This window comes from Giraffa tippelskirchi, chromosome 3 (genome assembly GCF_054371585.1).
Source record: "Giraffa tippelskirchi isolate mGirTip1 chromosome 3, T2T-mGirTip1v1.2.pri, whole genome shotgun sequence".
NCBI lineage: Eukaryota > Metazoa > Chordata > Mammalia > Artiodactyla > Giraffidae > Giraffa > Giraffa tippelskirchi.
This window is the reverse complement of record NC_137277.1, coordinates 74964993-74990338: the sequence shown is the minus strand read 5'-3', so window position 1 is coordinate 74990338 and position 25346 is coordinate 74964993. Positions and strand designations below refer to the sequence as shown.

The 25346-nt window shown below is 33.9% G+C and overlaps 1 non-coding gene across 1 annotated transcript; it reads left to right on the top strand.

Moving 5' to 3' along the window:
- The first annotated feature begins 5764 nt into the window (after positions 1 to 5764).
- Positions 5765 to 5836, top strand: TRNAC-GCA (transfer RNA cysteine (anticodon GCA)). Its single transcript has one exon. It is a non-coding gene; the product is annotated as a tRNA-Cys (tRNA).
- Positions 5837 to 25346: the final 19510 nt, after the last annotated feature.

Below are 25346 nucleotides of genomic sequence, written 5' to 3'. Positions count from 1 at the left end.
TAGTGGGGAGATTCTTTACCATCTGAGCCACCAGAGAAGCCTAAGAATACTGAAGTGGGTAGCCTATCACTTCTCCAGGGGATCTTCCTGACCCAGGAATCAAACCAAGGTCTTCTGCATTGCAGGTAGATTCTTTACCAGTTGAGCTATCTTTCCATAACAGGTGATAAGAAAATATTTGTGAGAAGGCAAAATTTAGAGTCAAGGAAAAGGCAGAATAGAGGCTTCATGTCCTATGGGTGCTCATTAAAAGTTATTATTTGCTTGATTGATCTGAAAAATGTTTCAGGGAATCTTGATCAAATTAGTTTCTAGTATAAGTTGCTGATACTGGACTTTGGCAGTTCATATGTTAATACAGAACAAAATTCTATTGTTAATCTTATTCAGTAAATTTTGTTTCTGCATAGGGTAGATAGACCCCTTTGAAATGGCCACATGTTGCTGTCATGCCAATTAAAAGTCATTTGTGACTTCCTGGTTTTCAGCAGTGAGTAGTGACTAAATTCTATAATTTTTGATATATACCTCTTCTTTTGGCAATGTTGGCAATTTATACTGCACTAGAAAATCTGCATTACCTCTAGCTTTTAATATTTATTGTCTATGTAGCACTTACTTTTCATATCTTCTATGGAAATGGTTATATTTCATTTCTTATCCTCAATGGCATATATTCTTTTTTAATCTTTTTTCCCTAAGTTAGAATTTCCAAGCATTTATGAATGTTGTTTATTTTTTAATGAGATCAATGTTTATGTTTTTATTCTACTCTTTTCCCTTATATTTCATTAATTTCAACTTTAATAACTCCATCCTGTTTTCTTCAGTTGTATTTTATTATTCCTTTTCTAAGTTTAATACTTCAATCACTTTCACTCTTTCCATTGTAGATATTCAAAACAACTGAGTAAAATGTTACCCAGATACATTTTATTGTTACAGCACTTAGGTTTTGGCATTGAATAGTCTCTCTTTTGTGTTAATTCATTTTTACTTTGAAATTTTAAGGTTCCTTTCCCACTTTAACATATAACTTATTTTAAAATTCTCTTTTAATTTTCAGATTATTTATTTTTATACTTCTCTTGCTTACTTTTAATTTTATTGGAAAACTATGGCTTAATTATCAATAAAGTAATTAATATAAAATATACCAGTAAAAGATTAACTGATAGATGTGTATATTTACCTGTCCACATATATAATATTCCTTAATCCTCACTTTAGGTAAAAACCTATAAGAAAAAATTTTTAAAATACTGAAATTTTCATTAGAAATGAAGCAATGCTTATCAGCAACACATTCTCATAGTTGAACCACAATATGTTTTAAGAATATTAAAGGGAATGGCTGATTTAGGTATATATTCATACACTTAAACAAACAGAAATAACCAACATTTTTCTTACGATCAGTTTTATTTGCCTGCTGCTTATGCTCAATTCTACAGAAACTAATATCTTTTTAGAAATTGTAAAAAAAAAAAAAAGAAGAAGATGGAAAGGGACAAAATAAAACAATAGAGGCTTGTATAGTAATTGTTCCTTAAAACAGCCAAAAATAAAAAATGAAAAAAAAAAAGTTAAATTTCCAATAAGATAACAAATCTCAAGTAAGAAAAGAAAGATTAGAATGTTGCCCCATGGGAGATCCAGCACAATGGAATTTGTATCCCTATTTCCCAGGATTGTCTGTGGACTTGAACTTCTCCCTTAGCCTTCTTTCTTCCCCTTTGCTTCTATTCAGTTCATTTTTTTTTTTTTTTGTAGAAAAATGTGCCATGATTATTACCTTCTCCATTTTTGATGCTAAAACCTATTAAACTATGTATAACTTGTTATCAGGATCTTAAATTCTCTGATCATAACTCTCATTAATGGGCTATTTTTGCCGCTAGTTTAAATAAAGGCAGTGTTACCAATTATCACAATTAATACTCTCTGCATCAGTATTTGAAAATTGTCTTCATGTATATGATAGTTTATCATGTGAAATATAGTAATGGGCATTTTATGAAAATCATGAAGGTTAGAAAAGCTATAGTTTTAGAATTGAGTGAAAAAGGATCAGGGCTATATACAAAAATAATTTGCTGATTATAAAACTTGCTTAAGCTCCAAGGGAGGAAAAGTTAATTGCTTTCCTTGAAGGTTTTAAAAAATGATACATTTTAATTTTTCTGGGATGTTTTATGTAGAGTCAAGCCTTAGAGGCAGGAAAATGAATGAAGATTTTCTAGGTCTATGATTTTATGAGATTAAAATATATTTTTATAGTAGAAGTACTCCTTTTTCAGAGTTAAACTCATTCTCTGCATTAAAATAATGAAATCCGTTTTGTAGATTTGGTCTGACAATTAAATAAAGTTGATCTTGTTACATGCCCGGCACAGTAACTGTCACATAATACAGACTCAATGAATGCTGTCTATCATTACCTCTGTTTTCAAAAATATATATTAAATACAACTCAGAAAATAATTTTAATCTATATCTAACAATGATAGGCACTGCATTTTTTTTAATCCTTTTTCTCCCACTGATGTACGGTAGTACCATAAAATTAGGAATACTCAACAAAATTTTTGGTCAAGCCAGGGAGTTAATATAGTAAACTTTTTTTATACATTCTTCTCTGTGTTCCCTCATGGAAATTTCTAATTTTCATTTCTATGCTAATGACTATTGTTCAGTCACTCAGTCGTGTAGCACTCTTTGCAACCCCACGGACAACAGCATGCCAGTTTTCCCTATTCTTCACTATCTCCCTGAATTTGCTCAAACTCATGTCCATCGAGTTGATGATGCCATCCAATCATCTCAACCTCTGTTGTTCCCTTCTCCTCCTGCCTTCAATCTTTCCCAGCATCAGGGTCTTTTCCAGTGAGTCAGTTCTTCACATCATGGGGCCAAAGTATTGGAGCTTCAGCTTCAGAATCAGTCCTTCTAATGAATATTCAGGGTTGATCTGCTTTAGGATGGACTGGTTTGATCTCCTTGCTGTCCAAGGGACTCTTAAAAAGTCTTTTTCAGCACCACAGTTTGAAAGCATCAATTCCTTGGTGCTCACCTTTTTTTTGGTCCAATCTCACATTTGTACATGACTATTGGAAAAACCATACCTTTGACTATACAGACTTTTGTCAGTAAAGTGATGTCTCTGCTTTTTAATACACTGTCTATGTTTGTCATTGCTTTTCTTCTAAGGAGTAAGCGTCTTTTAATTTAACAGATGCAGTCACCGTCTGCAGTGATTTTGGAGCCCAAGAAAATAAAGTCTGTCACTGTTTCCATTCTTTCCCCATCTATTTGCCATGAAGTGATGGGACTGGATGCCATGATCTTAGTTTTTTGAATGTTGAATTTTAAGTCAGTTCTTTCACTCCCCTCTTTCACCTTTATCAAGAGGCTCTTTAGTTCCTCTTTGCATTTTGCCATTAGGGTGGTATCATCTGCATATATGAGATTACTGATATTTCTCCCGGCAATCTTAATTCCATCTGTGCTTCATCCAGCCCAGCATTTTGCATGATGTACACTTCATAGAAGTTAAATAAGCAGGGTGAAAATTTACAGCCTTTATGTAATTCTTTCCCAAGTTTGAACCAGTCCATTGTTCCATGTCCAGTTCTAACTGTTGCTTCTTGACCTGCAAACAAGTTTCTCGGGAGACAAGTAAAGTAGTGTGGTGTTTATAATGACTACAGAGGATCATTTTTTAATCCAACACTGGAAGAAATTAAATTACAATGTAAAAGTTGAAAAGAAATTTCTTTTTGCTATGGGAAATCATAAAAATTCATAATCTATAAATTTAATTATAAACTTGTTTTATGATTTGTAAAGTAGGACATGGAATAGTTAAAAGACTCCTCAAGTTCATTTAGTATGCTCTGAAAACTCTGAATAAAGAGTTGGTGTCTCTGCTTCCCAAGCCAACATTATATCCACTGTTATACAGTGAACACAGAATAAACATTGTTAAACAGAATATAACAGGTTAAAATAAGGACCCTTCCATCTGATAGTAAGATCTGTGCCAGGATGATAAAATGTTGGTTTGGCAAATGCAATGCACACACACACACATATCACATATACATACACAAAATACATTTTGCATGCCTGTCCAAGAGTATTTATATGGCTATAGTCATGTTAAACATGCAACACACACTTATACACACACTTGGACTAAATGTTCAGAAATATAATGATAATACACAATAATTTGTAGTATTATTCAACAGCAAACATTTTGCTAAATAATGTTCCAGAGTGGCTATACTAAAAGGTAGATTGGCTCTTGATGATATAAAAGGCTATTTCCCTTCAATTTAAAATATACAATATCCAGTTTCTTGATTTTTTGTATTAGTGAGTATGCTAGGACTCACATCCAGCATTATTTCAATTCTATTCTAGTAATCCATCACTCTATGTTAGATAGTAAGCCATAACACCAATAAATAGCAGGTTGCCCAACTGCAAAATTAATGTATATCATTTAACTTTGACTTTTACTACTACCCTCTGCATTTATTAAGATAAAAAGTTGTAATTTGAGAAATCAGAGAAGAAGCAAACAGAACATAAAAGTTTTACTTATACCATAAGTTTTATTTTTTTAATTGGATGATTTGAGAATATATATATGCATGTATTGATTTCCTAATTGAATTATATTTTAAAACAGACATAATTTCCCCATATATATTTTTTCACTGAAAACTTTTCCTCCTAAGTGTATTGTTTAATGAAAAATAATTCCCATTTGGTAAATGAACTGTCCAGTTATTACTATCAGATCTTGTTTAGTTAATGAATTATCTCCAAACAACATGATTGTATCCATTATCCTGATTGAAATCCTATAAATGATGTAGTTATTTTAATAAGCATATTCTTTTCTTTACAATGAGAGTAAGGTAAAAAAAGAAAAGTGCTTTTAAACTACTCTTTAGAAATCATCTGGCTATCCATTCTAATTGTGCTTGTCAAAATAGTGAAAGAAAATTTTACAAGATAATACTTTTCTCAAATTACAATAAATCAGATTGTTCAGGATAGTAGACAGTTGATAGGCTGAAGACAAATGGAACAGAAATTTGAAAGAAACTTTAAGGAAAAAAGATATACTAAGTATGATGGAAGAAAGTCTGAGCACAATGAAACGGTGATAAGGTGGTAGGTTCATTTTAAAGAACAGCATTTCAGCAATTTCATATTCTACTAAAATTCTTTTACTTTTGAGAAAGGCTTCTGAGTTTCTAGTAAAAGGAAAACAAAGTACAGGTTATTCAACCCTCTTACTTTGATAGATACTGTCACAAGATGGCACTGACAGTTGGCATTTGGTCTGGCAGTAAGTATCACTTATAAAATACCCAGTGTGAGTGCTTAGATCTCAGGAACAAAATAGGACAACTATGTTTAAACTTAAAATGACCTTTGCGTTTAAAAGTCTTACACACACACTGTAAATATGTAATGTACATCCACTTCAAAGGTAATAAGTAATATACATTTTTTTAAAAAAAAGTTTAAGTGCTGTTTGTACTTTAAAAACCACTAATTTGTACATCGAATGCTATATTATGTTACAGTCCTCTTAATCTGTCCTTTCCTTTACCATCACATCCCTCAATTTAGTTCTCATACCAAAAAAAAAAATCTGAAGATTATCCACTAAAATATTGTTAATTTGACCATCCTGAGTGCTATAATTATGTAATAGTATAGTTCAACTTCCTTGGTAGTTTCCTTGGTAGCTCAGATGGTAAAGCGTCTGCCTGCAATGCAGAAGACTCAGGTTCAATCCCTGGGTTGGGAAGATCCCCTAGAGAAGGAAATGGCAACCCATTCCAGTACTCTTGCCTGGAAAATCTAATAGGAGGAGCCTCATAGGCTACAGTCCATAGGGTCGCAAAGAGTTGGACACAACTGAGCGACTTCACTTCATAGTCCAACCAGTCAGAAATATTAGTCTAAATACTCTCTCTTCTTTGATTACAAAGACTCATTTTATTTTTTCATAAAACATTAGACAGAAAATATTTACTTTTATGGTTTTAATTTCAAGATTTATTACCTTGAAATATTGTTGCTTGTAGTACCTGAAGTACCGCAGTATTAAGAATCCTATTTCTAGATGCTAATCTACTCTTGTTCTTCTCTAGTGGCTCAGTGGTAAAGAATCTGCCTGCCAATGCAGAAGATGTGGGTTTGATCCTGGGGTTGGGAAGATCCCCTAGAGAAGGAAATGGCAACCCAATCCAGTATTCTTGTTTGGAAAACTCCATGGACAGAGAAATCAGGTGGGCTACACTCCATGGGGTAGCAAAAGAGTCAGACTGAACAAGAACAGCAACCACAACAACAATCTACTCTTGCCAAAAATTACACAGAAAAAAGTTTTCATTCAGGTATCTATCAATTCCCTTTAGTTTGTTTGCAATTTGATTTTATTTTACTTAAAAAGTTTAAAAATATACATCCAATGATTCTCATTAAAATAGACAAGATTTTTCAATTAATGATGTTGATTATGACATGTAGATATATTTTCTTTAATATAAAATTATAAAACTTTTCTCGGAGAAAAAGAGAAAACTTTCTTTTCCACTTCACATCGAGAATCTCATTAAAGTAGAGAATGTGTAGAAATTTATCTACTGTTTCTCAAAACTTCCAGAGGTGAAGAGATCAATTCTAGAATTTTGAACATAGCTGAGAGCTTGCAAGAGCAGCTAAATCAGAGCAGGCAATATGAACTATTTAGAGGGGAAATTGACTTGAAGAATGATAATTTGAGAAACATCATATCCATCCCTTCTAGGGGACACATAAATATAGACTATTCAGTCCATTGTTGGGTGAAGTGAGAAGTATTGGGTTTCAAATGGCATAAATGTATATGGATGAAGGGAAGATTGTAGAAATCATGTCTTAATATTTTGTGGTTGTTCATTTGCTGTCATGTTCAATACTTTGTGACCCCATAGACTGAAGCATGCCAGGCTTCCCTGTCCTCCACTGTCTGCCAGAGTTTGCTCAAGTTCATGTCCATTGAGTCAGTGATCCTATCTAACCATCTCATCCTATGCCATCCTATTCTCCTTTTGCCTTCAATCTTTCCCAGCATCAGGGTTTTTTCCAATGAGTTTATCCTTTTCATCAGGTGGCCAAAATATTGGAACTTCAGCATCAGTCTTTCCAATGAATATTCAGGGTTGATTTCCTTTAGGATTGACTGGTTTGATCTTGCTGTCCAAGGGACTCTTAAGAGTCTTCTCCAGCACCACAATTTGAAAGCATCAATTCTTCAGTGCTCAGCCTTTTTTATGGTCCAACTCTAACATCTGTACATGACTACTGGAAAAACCATAGCTTTGACTATATGGACTTTGGTGGCAAAATGATGTCTTTGATTGTAATATGCCGTCTAGGTTTGAAATAGCTTTCCTTCCAAGAAATAAGCATATTCTGATTTCAAGGCTGCAATCACCATCTACAGTGATTTTGGAGTCCAAGAAAAGAAAATCTGTCACTGCTTCTACTTTTTCCCCTTCTATTTGCCATAAAGTGTTGGGATTGGATACCATGATCTTAGTTTTTTGAATGTTGAGTTTTAAGCCAACTTTTTCACTCTCCTCTTTCACCCTCACCAAGAGGCTCTTTAGTTCCTCTTCACTTTCTGCCATTAGAGTGGTATCGACTGCACATCTGAGGTTGTTGATATTTCTCCTAGCAATCTTGATTGAAGCTTGTGATTCATCCAGCCGAACATTTTGCATGATGTACTCTGCATATAATTTAAATAAGCAAGGTGTCAATTTACATAGTCGAAGCAATGTGGTGGAGATATCAGGAAATTTCAGACAGAAACATAAGCTAAAAGAAGATGATGATTCAGCATCTTTCTATTGCTAGAGAGTATTTCCAACAATGTTTTGTGAAATTTCATTTCACATTGTGTTGGTTTTGACTAAAATGTGTGTGTGATTGAACAGGAAAAATGGAAGGGAATGAATCTAGAGAATATGTTTGTGTCTATCCTTGACAGAAATGCAATCATCAGTGCAAAAGATAATAATTATATCTCAAGATAAAAATATGTACATAAATTTATATCAAGTAGTATATTGGGTATAAAGTAGAATTACCATACTATGCACACATTGAGTGGTGTTATATCTCACAACAGAATACTTTAAATGATGCTTGTGTTCATGGTAGCTCAATGAAAGCTACCAAAACCAGTTATGATGAATAGGTGAAAGGATATATATATATTTCAGTTTAAATGTGTCTCATGATCACAAGATAATAAAATATCCATAACAAATATTAAATATTAAATGCTAATTTTAAAATTCTTTTAGCAAATGTGCACTGTGGAAATACATCAAAAAACACAATGGATTTGTAAGAATAATTTTTTCTGTTTATCATCAGGCAGTTTACTCAGTAGAGTCCAACCAGAACACTTATGGCATAGAAAATTTTTAGGAACAGGTTTGATGCCTAAAAGGATATGAAGACTGATTGTAAAAGTGAAATAAATGAAGAAATAGTGTTTACTTAGCCAGGAAGCATAATAATTCACAACAAGGATATGCGTTTTCCAGTTGACAAATCATTCTGTGTGTGAAAAATATTTGAGTATATACTTAAAGTATATTATGTTATTCAAGCACTTAACAAAATGATTCAACTTTTATGGTATACATTCTTAAGTATTTTAGTTTTCTGGGATTTAAAACAGACATTGGATTGTTTACTTTTATTTATGTTCATCTTATCTTGACAAATATGCAAATATGTTGCTTTCCAGAAACTCATACATGAATTGTTTCCTCTTAAAACTAGCAGGATTTTACTGTTATAGAAAGATTAAAAATAAGCAATTTTTATTTGTGTTTCATTAAATTATGTAGTACCCAATATGCAGGGTATTGATGCAGTGTAGTTTGAAACGTGAACAGATGGGATTTTATTTTTAGCTCACATTAGCACACCCCATCAAACACTCATTTGCCTGATATACCAGCATAATAAAGCTTACAACTTTAAAGTATAGCTTTGCCAGTGATGTAAAATTTAAATAATAAAGGAGATATATGGAATAAATATTCAGTTATAACTCTGATGACTACTGAGTTGCTACAGGTATTTATTGTAAACAAATGGTAAAAGGAAAACATCGTTTATATTGTTGGAATAAATATTCAGCTCTAAGCAATGAAAAAGTACAAAGAGCTTTTTCATTTAAAATTTTTTTCAAGTAATAGAGAAAGGGAGAAAAATTAAGGGCAAATAAATTGAAGTCAATTAATGAAATAGTTTTTTGTATTTCAAAATTGTAAAATACTGCTCCTACTTTGCTTGAGGCATTATTTCTGCTTCAGAATAAACTATCAGTTTAAAAGTATTCAAAATGTTTAATACAGATGGCTGTTAATGAATAAACCCAATTATTTTTGTCTATACAAATTTTACGCATTATTTGATATTTAATATTTATCCTAAAAGTTTAAATATCAGATTTCTTACCTCACCATTTCAAGAAAATTAATTATATTCCTCACTCACTACTTTAGATATTGGGCCAATTTCTCATTTGGATACCTAGAGTAGAGGAGTTGTGATTAATTTTTAAATTTCACTTTGATGATTCTGACAACCTACTGTGTAACCCACTTAACTCTAGCCCATGCATTCTCAGTAGGAGTAATGCCCCTGAGCAAGTGAAAATGAGTTTTCAGGGAGAGAACAAAAAACTTTATCATATTATATATGAAGCATAACTATATGAAAAGTATACAAATAGATGTATCCATGGTATTAAAACTTCATATATAGAGGTATGACTATGAAAAAAAGTATTCAAAAAAACTACTTAAGGAGGGAATAATGAGAAAAGGTTGAGAAACACTGCCCTAGTCTCTCTTTCATTTTTTTCCCTTTTGAAATGAAAGTACATTTCATGTAACCTAGTTTATTGATCTTAATTGTGGATTTGAATGGATTTGACAGATGTGAGTACCTAAAGCAAAAAAAAAAAAAATCCATCATGTCAGTCCAATTCTGGTTGATACCTTCACAGAGTCATATGATTACTTGTGTTTTTAAATTTAATTTCTATCACTATCATCTTGCCTGTTCTTGAGCTATATGTCAATAGAATAATACAATATCTAATCTTTTATTCCTTTTATTTCTACATGGTTTCTGTGGTTAATACATGATATGACTATGGCATAATTTTTATATTTTTCTTCTGCTATTCAAGTTGTTTTCAGTCTTTGGTTATTTCTTCAGTGCAGGTCAGTTCAGTTCAGTTCAATTCAGTCACACAGTCGTGTCCGACTCTTTTCAACCCCATGACTGCAGTATGCCAGGCTTCCCTGTCCATCACCAACTCCCAGAGCTTACTCAAACTCATCTCCATTGAGTCGGTGATGCCATCCAACCATCTCATCCTCTGTCATCCCCTTCTCCTCCTGCCTTCAATCATTCCCCAAATCAGGTTCTTTCAAATGAGTCAGTTTTTCGAATCAGGTGGCCAAAGCATTGGAGTTTCAGCTTCAACATCAGTCCTTTCAATGAATATCCGGGACTGATTTCATCGAGGATGGACTGGTTGGATTTCCTTGTTGTCCAACGGACTCTCAAGAGTCTTCTCCAACACCACAGTTCAAAAGCATCAATTTTTTGGCACTCAGCTTTCTTTACAGATCAATTCACATACATACATGACTGCTGGAAAAACCAAAGCTTTGACTAGATGGACTTTTGTTGGCAAAGTAACGTCTCTGCTTTTTAATATGCTGTCTAGGTTGGTCATAACTTTCCTTCCAAGGAGCAAGCATCTTTTAATTTCATGGCTGCATTCACTATCTGCAGTGATTTTGGAGCCCCCAAAATAAAGTCTGTCACTGTTTCCATTGTTACCCCATCTATTTGCCATGAAGTGATGGGACCAGATGCCATGATCTTAGTTTTCTGAATGTTGAGCTTTAAGCCAACTTTTTCACTTTCCTTTTTCACTTTCATCAAGAGGCGCTTTAGTTCTTCACTTTCTGCCAAAAGAGTGGTGTCATCTACATATCTGAGGTTATTGATATTTCTCCCGGAAATCTTGATTCCAGCTTGTGCTTCTTCCAGCCCAGCATTTCTCATGATGTACTCTGCATAGAAGTTAAATAAGCAGGGTGACAATATGCAGCCTTGACGTACTCATTTTCCTATTTGGAACCAGTCTGTTGTTCCATGTCCAGTTCTAACTATTGCTTCTTGATCTGCATACAAATTTCTCAGGAAGCAGGTCAAGTGGTCTGGTATTCCCATCTCTTTCAAAATTTTCCACAGGTTGTTGTGATCCACATATCAAAGGCTTTAGCATGGTTGGTAAAGCAGAAGTAGAAGTTTTTTTCTGGAACTCTTACTTTTTCGATGATCCAACAGATGTTGGCAATTTGATCTTTTGTTCCTCTGTCTTTTCTAAAACCAACTTGAACATCTGGATGTTCACGGTTCACATACTGTTGAAGCCTGGCTTGAAGAATTTGAGCACTACTTTGCTAGTGTGTGACATGAGTGCAATTGTGTGGTTGTTTTAGCATTCTTTGGCATTGCCTTTCTTTAGGATTGGAACGAAAATTGACAGTTTCCAGTCCTGTGGCCACTGTTGAGGTTTCCAAATTTGCTAGCATATTGAGTGCAGCACTTTCACAGCATCATCGTTTAGGATTTGAAATAGCTCAACTGAAATTTCATTACCTCCACTAGCTTTGTTTGTAGTGATGCTTCCTAAGGCCCACTTGACTTCACATTCCAGGATGTCTGACTCTACATGAGTGATCACACCATAGTGATTATCTGGGTTGTGAAAATCTTTTTCCATAGTTCTTCTGTGTATTCTTGCCACCTCTCTTAATATCCTCTCTTCTGTTAGGTCCATGCCATTTCTGTCCTTTATTGTGCCCATCTTTGCATGAAATGTTCCCCTGGTATCTCTCATTTTTTGAAGAGATCTCTAGTCTTTCCCATTCTGTTATTTCCTCTATTTCTTTGCATTGATCACTGATAAGTTCTCACTATTTATTTATTTATTTTTGGCTGTTCCAGGTCTTTGTTGCTGCACACAGGGATTATTTCTAGTTGTGGTGAGTCAGGGCTACTATTTTTTGCAGTGTTGGGCTTCTCATTGCAGTGGCGTCTCTTGTCACAGAGCATGGGCTTTAGGGTGCCTGGGCTTTAGTAGTTGTGGCACATGGGCTCAGTAGTTGCCCCTCGAGGGCTCCAGAGTTCAGGCTCAGTAGTTGAGGCATACAGGCTTAATTGCTCCATGACATGTGGGATCTTCCTGGACCAGGGATTTAACAAGTATCCTTGCATTGCAAGGCAGATTCTTTACCACTGAACCATCAGACAAGCCCAGTCTTTGGCTATTAATATAGCTGCTATGAGCATCAGTAATTCTTTTTGTAAAAATATGTTTTCATTTTTCTTGGTATACACCAGGATGAGTCTAAGATTGTTGGTCATAGTTTAAGTGTATGTTTAACTTCATTAAAAACTGTTTAAGTTTTCCAAAATGGTTATAAATTTTAATATTGTCACCAACAAATTATAAAAGTTCTAATTGCTTTATACTCTTGAAAACATTTAGTATTGCTAGTCTTCTAAAATTTTACACATTCCAATAGATACCTCATACAACAGGTCTTATCTTTTATTCAAACTTTTGCTGTGTTTTTATTATTAATTTTTTTTAGGTTTTGAAATATTTCATCAAAATATCATTTATCTTAATCACTGTGGGTTTTTTATCACTCTCTTAAATTTTGTTGTGGATGAATGCCTCACCTCACTCTAGCCTGGCTCTTTAACTTGCAATATCTCAATGACTAATGAAAAAACTTCTGTACATGCTTACATCTTATCCATGAAACATGTATTCAAAAGGCAGGGTTCTTATTATTAACCTCCACTTAGTGACTGCAGTTTAGCTATTATCTGAATAACAACCTAATGTCAAATATTTTCTGCTTGTTTATATTTCCCATTATTAATGTGGGAAGTCTAGGAGCCTTCTCTCCCACATCTGATTTCCTTCTTTGGAAGTTAATCCATTAGTGTATCAATTCTGGCATCTCTTTTTTCTCTCTTTCAATCATCCTGTGGAGCAGGAAACATTTATTTTAGTGGTAATTTTAGAAAGAAAAAAAAAGAATGCCTGCTGTGTTGATTCCAGTCCCTTCTTTGTGGGATAAAGTCAATAGTGTTAGAAGTTTTAAAGCCATCTGTTCTGTGGGGGAGTCAATATGGTGTTGTCATTGACTATGTGGGATAGTGTACCCTAAGTCATGGATTTAGTATAATGAAGCTCAATTGTCTACATAAATAAGTAACACCACTAACCAAGGGGAAGGAGGGAAGTTGTAGATTTCATATGTTGACTCAGTTGTTTTACTTAACATTTGAATATGATGCCAAGTGAAGAAGTGAGTGTGTGTATGTGTGTGTGTGTACACATTGTAGTACAACAACACTGAAAAAGAAACAGAGAAAGTAGAAGAAATAAAAGGATGAAATTTTTAATTTCAGAGGAAAATATTATAAAAATTTAAGACAGTAGGTCATAAACCTTATATCCAAGTTACACAACAGTTCATGTTTATATAAAAATTAAATTAGTTTCAAATCAGAGGAGTTTTGAATAGAAACACATTAAACATGTCAAATATATAAAAATCTGGGAAGTAGTGATTTCAGAGGAAAAAAATTATCAGAAAAATCGACAATATTCTTTATCTTCCCCCTTTAGGCATATGCTTCTGATATTAAAAAATGTCTAGACCTATAACAGTCAAGCAAGTGGTACACAATTTTTTTTTCTTCCATGTCGCACAAGGTTGATTAGAAAATAAATAAGTTACAAAGAATTGGGGAAGTTTTTCATCAGATATTTCATCTCTGACTTATATTTGCAGATCTGAGAAATTAAGTATCCATTAAAACACTTTTTTCTTCACTAGTTTTTATTATTAGTGTTGATACAAAAAGAATAATTAGAAATATTTCATCATAATGCAAAAATGTAAATTACATATGTAATTTAAGTTAATTTAGCAAGTTTAAAATTTAATAAAGGTTTGCTTGTTGTATAAAATAATATACGAATCTGACTGACAAATTGCAGAGGTGGGAGTATTGTTTTGTAAGGATTATTTCTCCTATTTTCAGTAAAGTTTTTTCAAATTACTACTATTAAATCTATCTGAGAATGCATCATAGTTGGAGATATTGGGAAAAAAATTTTGAATGCCACAGTTATTAGTTTGTACTAAATTTACCTCTCAGAAGCATCAATCTTAATTTTTTTCTACTTCATCTTTCAGTTTCATAGTTAATACTTCTTATGTTTTACACTTAAAAATAACTAAATGTTTTACCATTTGCATTATCATTACATTACATTATTATTACAGTGATAACACTTTAAAATAAAAATAAGAAAGTAATCTTAGTTTTTGATTACTTATCTCTGAAGAATACTTTGTAATATACTAGTGAAAGCTGTAAAGTTCAGCTATATTCTGCATTTGTACGGTCACCAATCATTTAAGTGTCTCCTAATACTGGCTATCACTGTCAGTCCAAATGTTAAAGTTGACAGTATATAAAATAATGTTCTTTACTGGGGAAAGGTTAAATTTTATCAAAATATTAATGTTTTACATTGCATTAGTGCAAACTTTAAAAACATATTATGCAAAAAAATGTAATATCTAAACCTTAGACATGATAAGGATTTCTTATGCCCAACACCTACACATGATCAATTATATTATAAATTGTAACTTCATCAAAACTTTTCAAAAGTCATGTTAGGAGAAAGAAATATAAAGGCACAGATTGAGAGAAATATTTTAAATCTTATTTCTGTAAAGGACTTGTATCAAGAATATATAAAGAATTCTCAAAATTTAATAAACAACAAACTAATACTAATTAAAAATAAGCAAAAGTTTCACACAGGTAAGTGACCAACTAGTACACCTAAAGGCATATAAGTACATTAAAAGATGTTCATCATTATTCACTTGTAAAATTCAAGTTAATATCATACTAAAATATGACTAAGACCTACTAGAATGTTTATATTTTTAAAACAATATTTAGAAAACAGACAATACAAAGTTTGGTGAAGCAATTGAAGTCCCATTTTGGTGGGAATGGAAGCTAGCACAGTCATTTGACTTGAAAGATGATGTTCTAATATGCTTCCTAAGAAATTATGTAGTTCTTAAAGCTTCAGAGAGCAAATTCATGCTAAATATACAGTATTTTAAGCATAAACATTTTATTACTATTTTATCATTAGAGAACCCAGTTTTTCCTCAGCTACTCTCAATGATCATTGAACGAATTAACAAGAGGCACCTAATTATCAGTCAGCCTAGAATAGTCACCAACCTTAGCAATTATAAAGATATATATATTCTGACCTTTCAAGCTCTTCAATACCTATGACACTTACTGAAGTGGCAGAGATTCAGGAGCAACTCTTTAGGGAGTAGAAAATGAAGGTTTTACATTGTGGCACAGAAAGCCTCAGGCACACATTAAGAAAAATTATGTTAGGGGATTCTTTATTTTTCATCCAGTTTTATTTAGATATACTTAACATACATCATGATAAAGGACAGAAATGGTATGGACCTAACAGAAGCAGAATATATTAAGAAGAGATGGCAAGAATACACAGAAGAACTGTACAAAAAAGATCTTCATGACCCAGATAATCATGATGGTGTGATCACTCACCCAGAGCCAGACATCCTGGAATGTGAAGTCAAGTGGGCCTTAGAAAGCATCACTACGAAAAAAGCTAGTGGAGGTGATGGAATTCCAGTTGAGCTATTTCAAATCCTGAAAGATGATGCTGTGGAAGTGCTGCACTCAATATGCCAGCAAATTTGGAAACCTCAACAGTGGCCACAGGACTGGAAAAGGTTAGTTTTCACCCCAGTCTCAAAGAAAGGCAATGCCAAAGAATGCTCAAACTACCGCACAATTGCACTCATCTCACACACTAGTAAAGTAATGCTCAAAATTCTCCAAGCCAGGCTTCAGCAATACGTGAACTGTGAACTTCCAGATGTTCAAGCTGGTTTTAGAAAAGGCAGAGGAACCAGAGATCAAATTGCCAACATTTGCTGGGTCATCGAAAAAGCAAGAGAGTTCCAGAAAAACATCTATTTCTGCATTATTGACTATGCCAAAGCCTTTGACTGTGTGGATCACAATAAACTGTGGAAAATTCTGAAAGAGATGGGAATACCAGACCACCTGACCTGCCTCTTGAGAAACCTGTATGCAGGTCAGGAATCCACAGTTAGAACTGGACATGGAACAACAGACTGGTTCCAAATAGGAAAAGGAGTACGTCAAGGCTGTATATTGTCACCCTGCTTATTTAAATTATATGCAGAGTACATCATGAGAAATTCTGGGCTGGAAGAAGCACAAGCTGGAATCAAGATTGCCGGGAGAAATATCAATAACCTCAGATATCCAGATGACACCACCCTTACGGTGGAAATTGTAGAAGAACTTAAGAGCCTCTTGATGAAAGTGAAAGAGGAGAGTGAACAAGTTGACTTAAAACTCAACATTCAGAAAACTAAGATCATGGCATCCGCTCCCATAACTTCATGGCAAATGGATGGGGAAATAGTGGCTGACTTTATTTTTCTGGGCTCCAAAATCACTGCAGATGGTGACTGCAACCATCAAATTAAAAGACGCTTACTCCTTGGAAGAAAAGTTAATGACCAACCTAGACAGCATATTAAAAAGCAGAGACATTACTTTGCCAACAAAGGTCCATCTAGTCAAGGTTACGGTTTTCCCAGTAGTCATGAATGGATGTGAGAGTTGGACTATAAAGAAAACTGAGCGCCGCAGAATTGATGCTTTTGAACTGTGGTGTTAGAGAAGACTCTCGAGAGTCCTTTGGACTGTGAGGAGATCCAACCATTCCATCCTAAAGGAGATCAGTTCTGAGTGTTCATTGGAAGGACTGATGTTGAAGCTGAAACTCTGATACTTTGGACACCTGATGCAAAGAGTTGGCTCATTGATAAACCCTGATGCTGGGAAATATTGAACGCAGGAAGAGAAGGGGACAATAGAGCATGAGATGATTGGATGGCATCATCGACTCAATGGACATGAGTTTGAGTAAACTCCGGGAGTGGGTGATGGACAGGGAGGCCTGGTGTGCTGCCGTCCATGGGGTCGCAAAGAGTTGGACACAACTGAGCGACTGAACTGGGGAAATTCCTCAGTCATATCCTTATGCTCAATAATTCAGTCTTAGAGGCTTGTTTTCCCCTTATTTGGACTTTTTTCCTCAAATTTTGGCAGCTATATTTAATTTCCAGCACGTCTGATTATTTTGTTTTTTGAACATTTTTTAAAAAGTTAAGTTTTTCTTTTAATACCCAAACATTTTGTATTGGGATATAGCCAATCAACAATGTTGTGCTAGTTTCAGGTGAACAGCGAAGGGATGCAGCCATACATATACATGTATCCATCCTGCCCCAAACCCCTCTTCCATCCAGGCTGTTACATAACATTGAGCAGAGTTTCATGTGCTATACAATAGGCTTTTGTTGGCTATCCATTGACTATTGTCTCTTTGTACAATAGCATTTTGGAGAAATGTAATCTCTATAGATGTGTATTATATGTTGCTTTATATGTTTTTCAATGTCTTATTAGTGCTTCAATAATTGCCTTCACATAGGATTGGTGCCCTTCTTCAGCAGTTGGATTCTTTTATATACAATCTATCTTTGTTTTTCTGTTAGGGTTTCTTTCTGAAAAATTCAGGTAAATGTAACCTGTACTTATATTGTATTTCCATAGCCAAAGTAATGCTTCCCAGGTGGTGCAGTGGTAAAGAACCCACCTGCCAATGAAGGAGACACAAGAGATGCGGGTTCAGTCCCTGGATCAGGAAAATCCCCTAGAGAAAGAAACGGAAACCCTCTCCAGTATTCTTTCCTGGAAAATCTCATGGGCAGAGGAGCCTGGCAGGCTATAGCCCAGGGGGTCGCAGAGAGTTGGACATGACTGAAACCAAACACACACACACATAGATACATGCATACACACAGTCAAAGTAAGCATCTCTTGTCTCTTGCAGTGAATGCCAGGTTTTTTTAGAGCAGCTTTGCCTCTAAAATTTGAGTAAGGCTGTGGGTGGGATTGTGGGAGTGTGGAGAAGGGTAATGATGTTTCTTGGCAAGGATTAATACTGGGTTAGCTACACGCTGTCAGACTGCGTGATGTCCTAACCAACCAGTTTGTTTTATGCATATGTTGAGAGGGTCCACATCTTTCAGGTGAGCTATGAGTTGGCAGGGACATGAACTTTTATTTTGATCCAGTGCTTATTTGGCAAGTTTTTGTTTTTGTCCTCCTGCCATAAATGTGTGTGTGTGTGTATATATATATATATAATCTCACCAATTTAAGTTTTATAATCCATTGAATTTCAGTAAACTCAGACAGCTGTGCAACTATAATTACAAACAAGCTTCTGAATATTCAAATAACCCTCAAAAAAGTGGCCTCCCAACACTTTACAGTCAATATCTATTTTCAGCTCCAGATAAAAGCACTGATCTGTTGTTACTTTTTCTAGAAATTTCATATAAATGGAATGATTTTAATATGTAGTGCTCAATTTAGGGTGCAAATATCAGAGTCATTTGTCATAAATGAGGAGAAATAACCCAGATGATTTATTTTTCTTTTATTAATTACTTGCCAAAACAAAAGACTCTTCATTTATCTTGTTATCTCTCATCTTGAAATAATTCTTTGACTCCACTAGGAAAACTCACTGTGGAGTTCCTATCACTTACCTTCCAGAATTGATGTAAGAATTAAGTATAATAACATATATAGGGCTTATCTCATAAATACTAAATAAATATTTTTGTTATTATAGATATAGTTTGTGGCTATTATATTATTTATTAAATATAGGGCTCAGAGAAATACTTACTTTGTATATTAAGGTGACTCAGTCTTCTTTCAGTAAACTAGAGAGCAAGGACTTAAAATGTGCCTTCAAATGGCACAATAGTTTCCAAATACTGAAACATAAATGATCTAACTTTGGTAAACAAGATTATATTAAGCTGGGTTTAAACACATTTCCTTTTTGTATAAAAAAACTTACCAAGAATTGATATAGTGCATGGATATGCATCTTAAATTTGTGTTTTGAAATGGGGGTAAAGAAGCAATCTTGAGAGTTTTTATTTAGTAGTCATTCTTTTTATTATTAAAAATAACTTCCATTTTGGGAGATTCAGCTTTTGATTTAATTCTGTTCCCACAATGTTTTAAGTCTTTGTGTAAAAAAAGATGTAGATTCTAAGAAAGTGTCTCTTTTACCTTCAGGCACTCCATAATGTTTTGTTATTGGTGTAAGATTCATATTATTGTTATTATTATTTTTTTTACTGGAGGCAGATGCAATAACCAAGAAGGTGTTAGAGAAAATAATTCAGTAGTCTCTGTTTTTAGTTTGAAATGCAGCTGTAATGGGAAAAAAAAAAAAGCCTTAGAAAGAAATGTAACTTGCAAGCATTAATGACTAAGTTTCTGAATCTATTTTATATGCAAAGTAATTTTAGCTAATTGAGTTGATCTTTTCTGTCAACATAAGCGCACATATGAGGTAAGGGAGACTCTAAATTAACCCACCCAACTATTATGACTTTTACTAGTTTTATTTCCTCTTATGTGAAAGATTGATAAAATTAAATGATTGTTTCAAATAGTATATGTAAATAACCTAACAACAACTCTTTTACATCCCCTCAACTTTTTTTTACAAGGTGAATGAAGTGCAATTTACATTCACCTAAAAGAAATCAGCAATTTTAAGTTTACAATCCAATGAGTTTCAGTAAATCCAAATGTTATGCAATTACAGTCACAACCCAGTTTCCCAATAGTTAAATCACCCCTCCGAATCTATGCTCCTATGACCAGCTCCAAGTAAAAAAACACTGATATGCTATTACTTTTTCTAGAAATTTCATATAAATGGAATCATACAATATATAGTTGTCTCTTGCTTTTTTTGGTTAACATGATTTTTGTAAGTTATTCTTACTGGTGCATCTACCAATACCTTGTCCTTTATGCTAAGTAGTATTACATAGTTTGTCATATTCCAAGTCATAGTTTATCTGTTTGGCATTGGATGAATCTCTGGGTCATTTCTATTTTGGGGTCAGTCTGGATACTGTTTCTGTGAACATTGTGTACAAGGTTTTGAAGATATATGAATTCTTTTGTGTTGGGCAAATATTTGTGAGTGAAACTGTTGGAGTATATTGTAAGCATTATGTTTAACTCAAAATATTGCAAGTGTTTTACAAAATGGTCTTATTAGTGTAAATTTTACCAGATATATATGAATATTACACTTGTTCCAGATCCTTACCAGTACACCATATTGTCAATATGTTTTGTATTATCTATTTTAGGCAATGTGTACTGCTATTTCATTGTAGTTCTAATTTGCATAACCTAATAACTAGTGATATTAAACATGTTTTCATGTGTTTATTTTCTATCCATGTAAAGTATCAATATACAAACTTATTTACACATTTAATGGCTAATGTCCATTTTTATTTATTAAGATGGCAACTACTTTTCCAATTGTAAAATTGTTTTTGCATAGTCTGTATAAAAATCTATATATCTGTATCTTCCCTTCTTTTTCTTTCCCTCGCCTCCCTTTTCTTACATTCCCCTAAACTGGAGCTTCTCTTTTTATTTTCATAACAATATCTTTGAAGGGCAGAAGTTTTTAGCTTAGACAAAGTTGCATTTTTCAAATATTTCTTTTGTTTATCATGTTTTGGGATCATATTAAAAATATATAGAGAGAAATCTTCTCACAAAGGTTTTCTCCTACATTTTCTTCTATATGTTTTTCAGCTTTTACAATAACATTTAGGTTTGTCCCATTTTTAGTTAATTGATGTTTATAGTAAGGGAAGTCTGAATATTTTTGCCTCAGTTCAGTTCAGTTCAGTCACTCAGTCATGTCCGACTCTTTGCGACCCCGTGAATTGCAGCACGCCAGGCCTCTCTGTCCATCACCAACTCCCGGAGTCTACCCAAACCCATGTCCATCGAGTAAGTGATGCCATCCAACCATCTCTTCCTCTGTCGTCCCCTTCTCCTCCTGCCCCCAATCCTACCCAGCATTAGGATCTTTTCCAATGAGTCAGCTCTTCGCATGAGGTGGCCAAAGTATTCGAGTTTCAGCTTCAACATCAGTCCTACCAATGAACACCCAGGATTGATCTCCTTTAGGATGGACTGGTAGGATCTCCTTGCAGTCCAAGGGACTCTCAAGAGTCTTCTCCAACACCACAGTTCAAAAGCATCAATTCTGCGGCACTCAGCTTTCTTCACCGTCCAACTCTCACATCCATACATGACCACTGGAAAAACCATAGCCTTGACTAGACGGACTTTTGTTGGCAAAGTAACGTCTCTGCTTTTAAATATGCTATCTAGGTTGGCCATAACCTTCCTTCCAAGGAGTAAGCGTCTTTTAATTTCATGACTGCAATCACCATCAGCAGTGATTTTGGAGCCCCCAAAAATAAAGTCTGACACTGTTTCCACTGTTTCCCCATCTATTTCCCATGAAGTGATGGGACCAGATGCCATGATCTTAGTTTTCTGAACGTTGAGCTTTAAGCCAACTTTTTCACTCTCCTCTTTCACTTTCATCAAGAGGCTCTTCAGATATCTAATTGCTTCCATTCATTTGTGGAAAGGCTATCCTTTCCTGGTTGAATTATCATTATTCCTCTGTGAAAAATCAATTGACCATAAATGAGGTCTATTTCTGAAATTTATATTTTGTTATGTTGATTTATATGTCTATACTTACACTAATACTATACTGTCCTGATTTTTATTTAGATTTTAAATGTTTGAAGTCAAGTAGTTTTAATCATCTTGCTTGTTCTTCTTTATAATTGTTTTTGTTTGTTTACTACAAATCCTTTGTATTTCCACATAAATCTTAGGGAATCATTTTAATATCTATTAAAAAACTGCTAGGTGTCTGATAGATATTACCTTGAATCTTTAAGTCAATTAAGAGAAAATTGTCATTTTAGCAGTATTTAGACTCCAAAATACTTAACATAGCATATCTTTCTACTGAGGTCTTCTTTATTTTATCTGACAATATTTTGTTGTTGTAAGTGTATAGGTCTTACACTTATTTTGTAAAATATATTCCTAATTATTTCTTTCTTTTTTGTACTACTGTAAATGAAAGTTACTTTAAAAAATTTCATTTTTGGATTACTTATTTTAATGTACAGAGGTTTAATTCCCAAAGTTTATTGCCTCTGTATCTAGATATATGGCTAACTTTGCTTTATAGTTATAATAGCTCTTTTTTGTGTGTTTGTGGATACCTTAGGATTATCCACTTTTAAGATCTTGTTATCTCCTAGTAATGATTGCATTAATTCTTTCTTACCAATTTTTGTTCCTTTAATTTTTTTGTTTTACTAAACTGTGGTTGCTAATTTTGATAAAAGTGATGAAAACATATCTCTGCTTTATTCCAATATTGAAATGTTATATTTTACCACTACCTATAGTATTAGTTTTTTGTTCTTTTACTGAGATTTATCTGGTAGAGAAAGTATGTTTTCATTACTTAGTGCTAAGAGCTTTAATCATGAATCAATGTTAGTTTTTGTAAAATTCTTTTTCTGCCTCTGTCAGGATTATCATATGATTTCTGCCTTTATCCTTTAATGTGAAGCATTATATTCACTTATTTATCAAAGTTAGTCTAAATCCCATTTCTATGATATATCTCACTTATTTCTGATGTGTAATCCCCTTTATATATAGTTGAATATTGCTGTCTAGTAATTTTATTTACAGCTTTTACATCATATTGATGAGGAAATTTGTTCTTCAGTTTTTCTTTGTTTTTTTTTTTTCTGGTAATATTTTTATCAGGCTCTGGTATCTGAGTAGTACTGTCCCATAGAAGGAGCTGGGCAGTTTTTCTACTTTTCTATTTTCTGAAATAAACAGCTATGTGTGTAGATAAGTATTATGTCTTCCTTAAGTGTTTGATAGATAGCACTAGTGAAGTCTCGTATGCCAGGCTTTGACTTTGTAGTAACACATACAACATTCAATTAATTTTACCACTTGATAAATATATATACATATACATTTTGCACTTATCTTGAGTCAGTTTTGAGTTTTTGTTTTTGCTATCTTTCTGAGAATTCATTCATTTAATGCAAGTTATTACATATGGTTTTAGAAAAGGCAGAGGAACCAAAGATCAAATTGCCAACATCAGCTGGATCTTCGAAAAAGCAAAAGAGTTCCAGAAAAACATCTATTTCTGCATTATTGACTATGCCAAAGCCTTTGACTGTGTGGATCACAATAAACTGTGAAAAATTCTGAAAGAGATGGGAATAGCAGAACACCTGACCTGCCTCTTGAGAGACCTGTATGCAGGTCAGGAAGCAACAGTTAGAACTGGATATGGAACAACAGACTGGTTCCAAATAGGAAAAGGAGTACATCAAGGCTTTATATTGTCACCCTGCTTATTTAACTTATATGCAAAGTACATCATGAGAAATGCTGGGCTGGAAGAAGCACAAGCTGGAATCAAGATTGCCAGGAGAATTATCAATAACCTCAGTTATGCAGATGACACCACCCTTATGGTACAAAGTGAAGAAGAACTTGAGAGCCTCTCGATGAAACTGAAAGAGGAGAGTGAAAAAGTTGGAAGCTCAACATTCAGAAAACTAAGATCATGGCATCTGGTCCCATCACTTCATGACAAATGGATGGGAAAACGGTGGAAACAGTGTCAGACTTTATTTTTGGGGTCTCCAAAATCACTGCAGATGGTGACTGCAACCATGAAATTAAAAGACACTTACTCCTTGGAAAGAAAGTTATGACCAACCTAGACAGCATATTAAAAAGCAGAGACATTACTTTGCCAACAAAGATCCGTCTAGTCAAGGCTATGGTTTTTCCAGTAGTCATGTATGGACGTGAGAGTTGGAATGTGAAGACAGCTGAGCGCCAAAGAATTGATGCTTTTGAACTGTGGTGTTGGAGAAGACTCTTGAGAGTCCCTAAGACTGCAAGGAGATCCAACCAGTCCATCCTAAAGGAGATCAGTCCTGGGTGTTCATTGGTAGGACTGATGTTGAAACTGAAACTCCAATACTTTGGCCACCTGATGCGAAGGGCTGACTCTTTGGACAAGACCCTGATACTGGGAAAGATTGAGGGCAGGAGGAGAAAGGGAGATGACTGGATGGCATCACTGACTCAATGTACATGAGTTTGGGTAAACTCTGGGAGTTGGTGATGGACAGGAAGGGCTGGCATGCTGGGGTTCATGAAGTTGCAAAGAGGCAGACACGACTGAGCAACTGAACTGAACTGAACTGATATATGTTAGCATAATTTTTAGTTAGCTCATAATTTTCCCTTATGGTCATTTTAATTCATGTAGAATCAGTAATGACATTCTTTCTTTTATTTCTGATTGTTGATTTGATAACTTACTTTTTTGACTAGATATTTATCAATTTGTAAAAATACCAGGTTTTGTGATTTTTTTGTTGTTTTCTCTCATTGAATTTCTATATTACTTATCACTTTACACTTTCTATGTTTGACCATTTTTTTAATAATTTCTTACATTTAGCATAGATTACAGATTATAGTGTTTTCCTTCTTAATATAAGCTTTAATCTATAACTTCCCCTTTAAATGTTGCCTTAGCTGTACCATGTATTTAGAGTTGCATTTTAATTATTTCCAAGCTTCTTTCAAAATTCCCCTTATAATTTCTTCTTTGACACATAGAAGTTTCCTGCTTAATTTTCACATATCTGATTTCCCTATTGGGCTGATTTCTAGCTTAATTCCATTGTGCTCAGAGAAAATATTTTGTTTAATTTTAATTCTTTAAAGACTTATTGAAAGTTTTGTGAAAGCTTGTCAAATGGTTCTTCCTGGAGAATGTTCTAAAGGCACTTGAAAAGAATGTATTTTCTTATTGTTCTTTGGAGTGTATGATATAGATGAATTCAGTCAACTTCATTAATAATGTTTAAGTTTCCTATGTTCTTACTGGTTTCTATCTTAAAATTATATCATATTCACTTCCTTATTTTGGGATTCTGTTG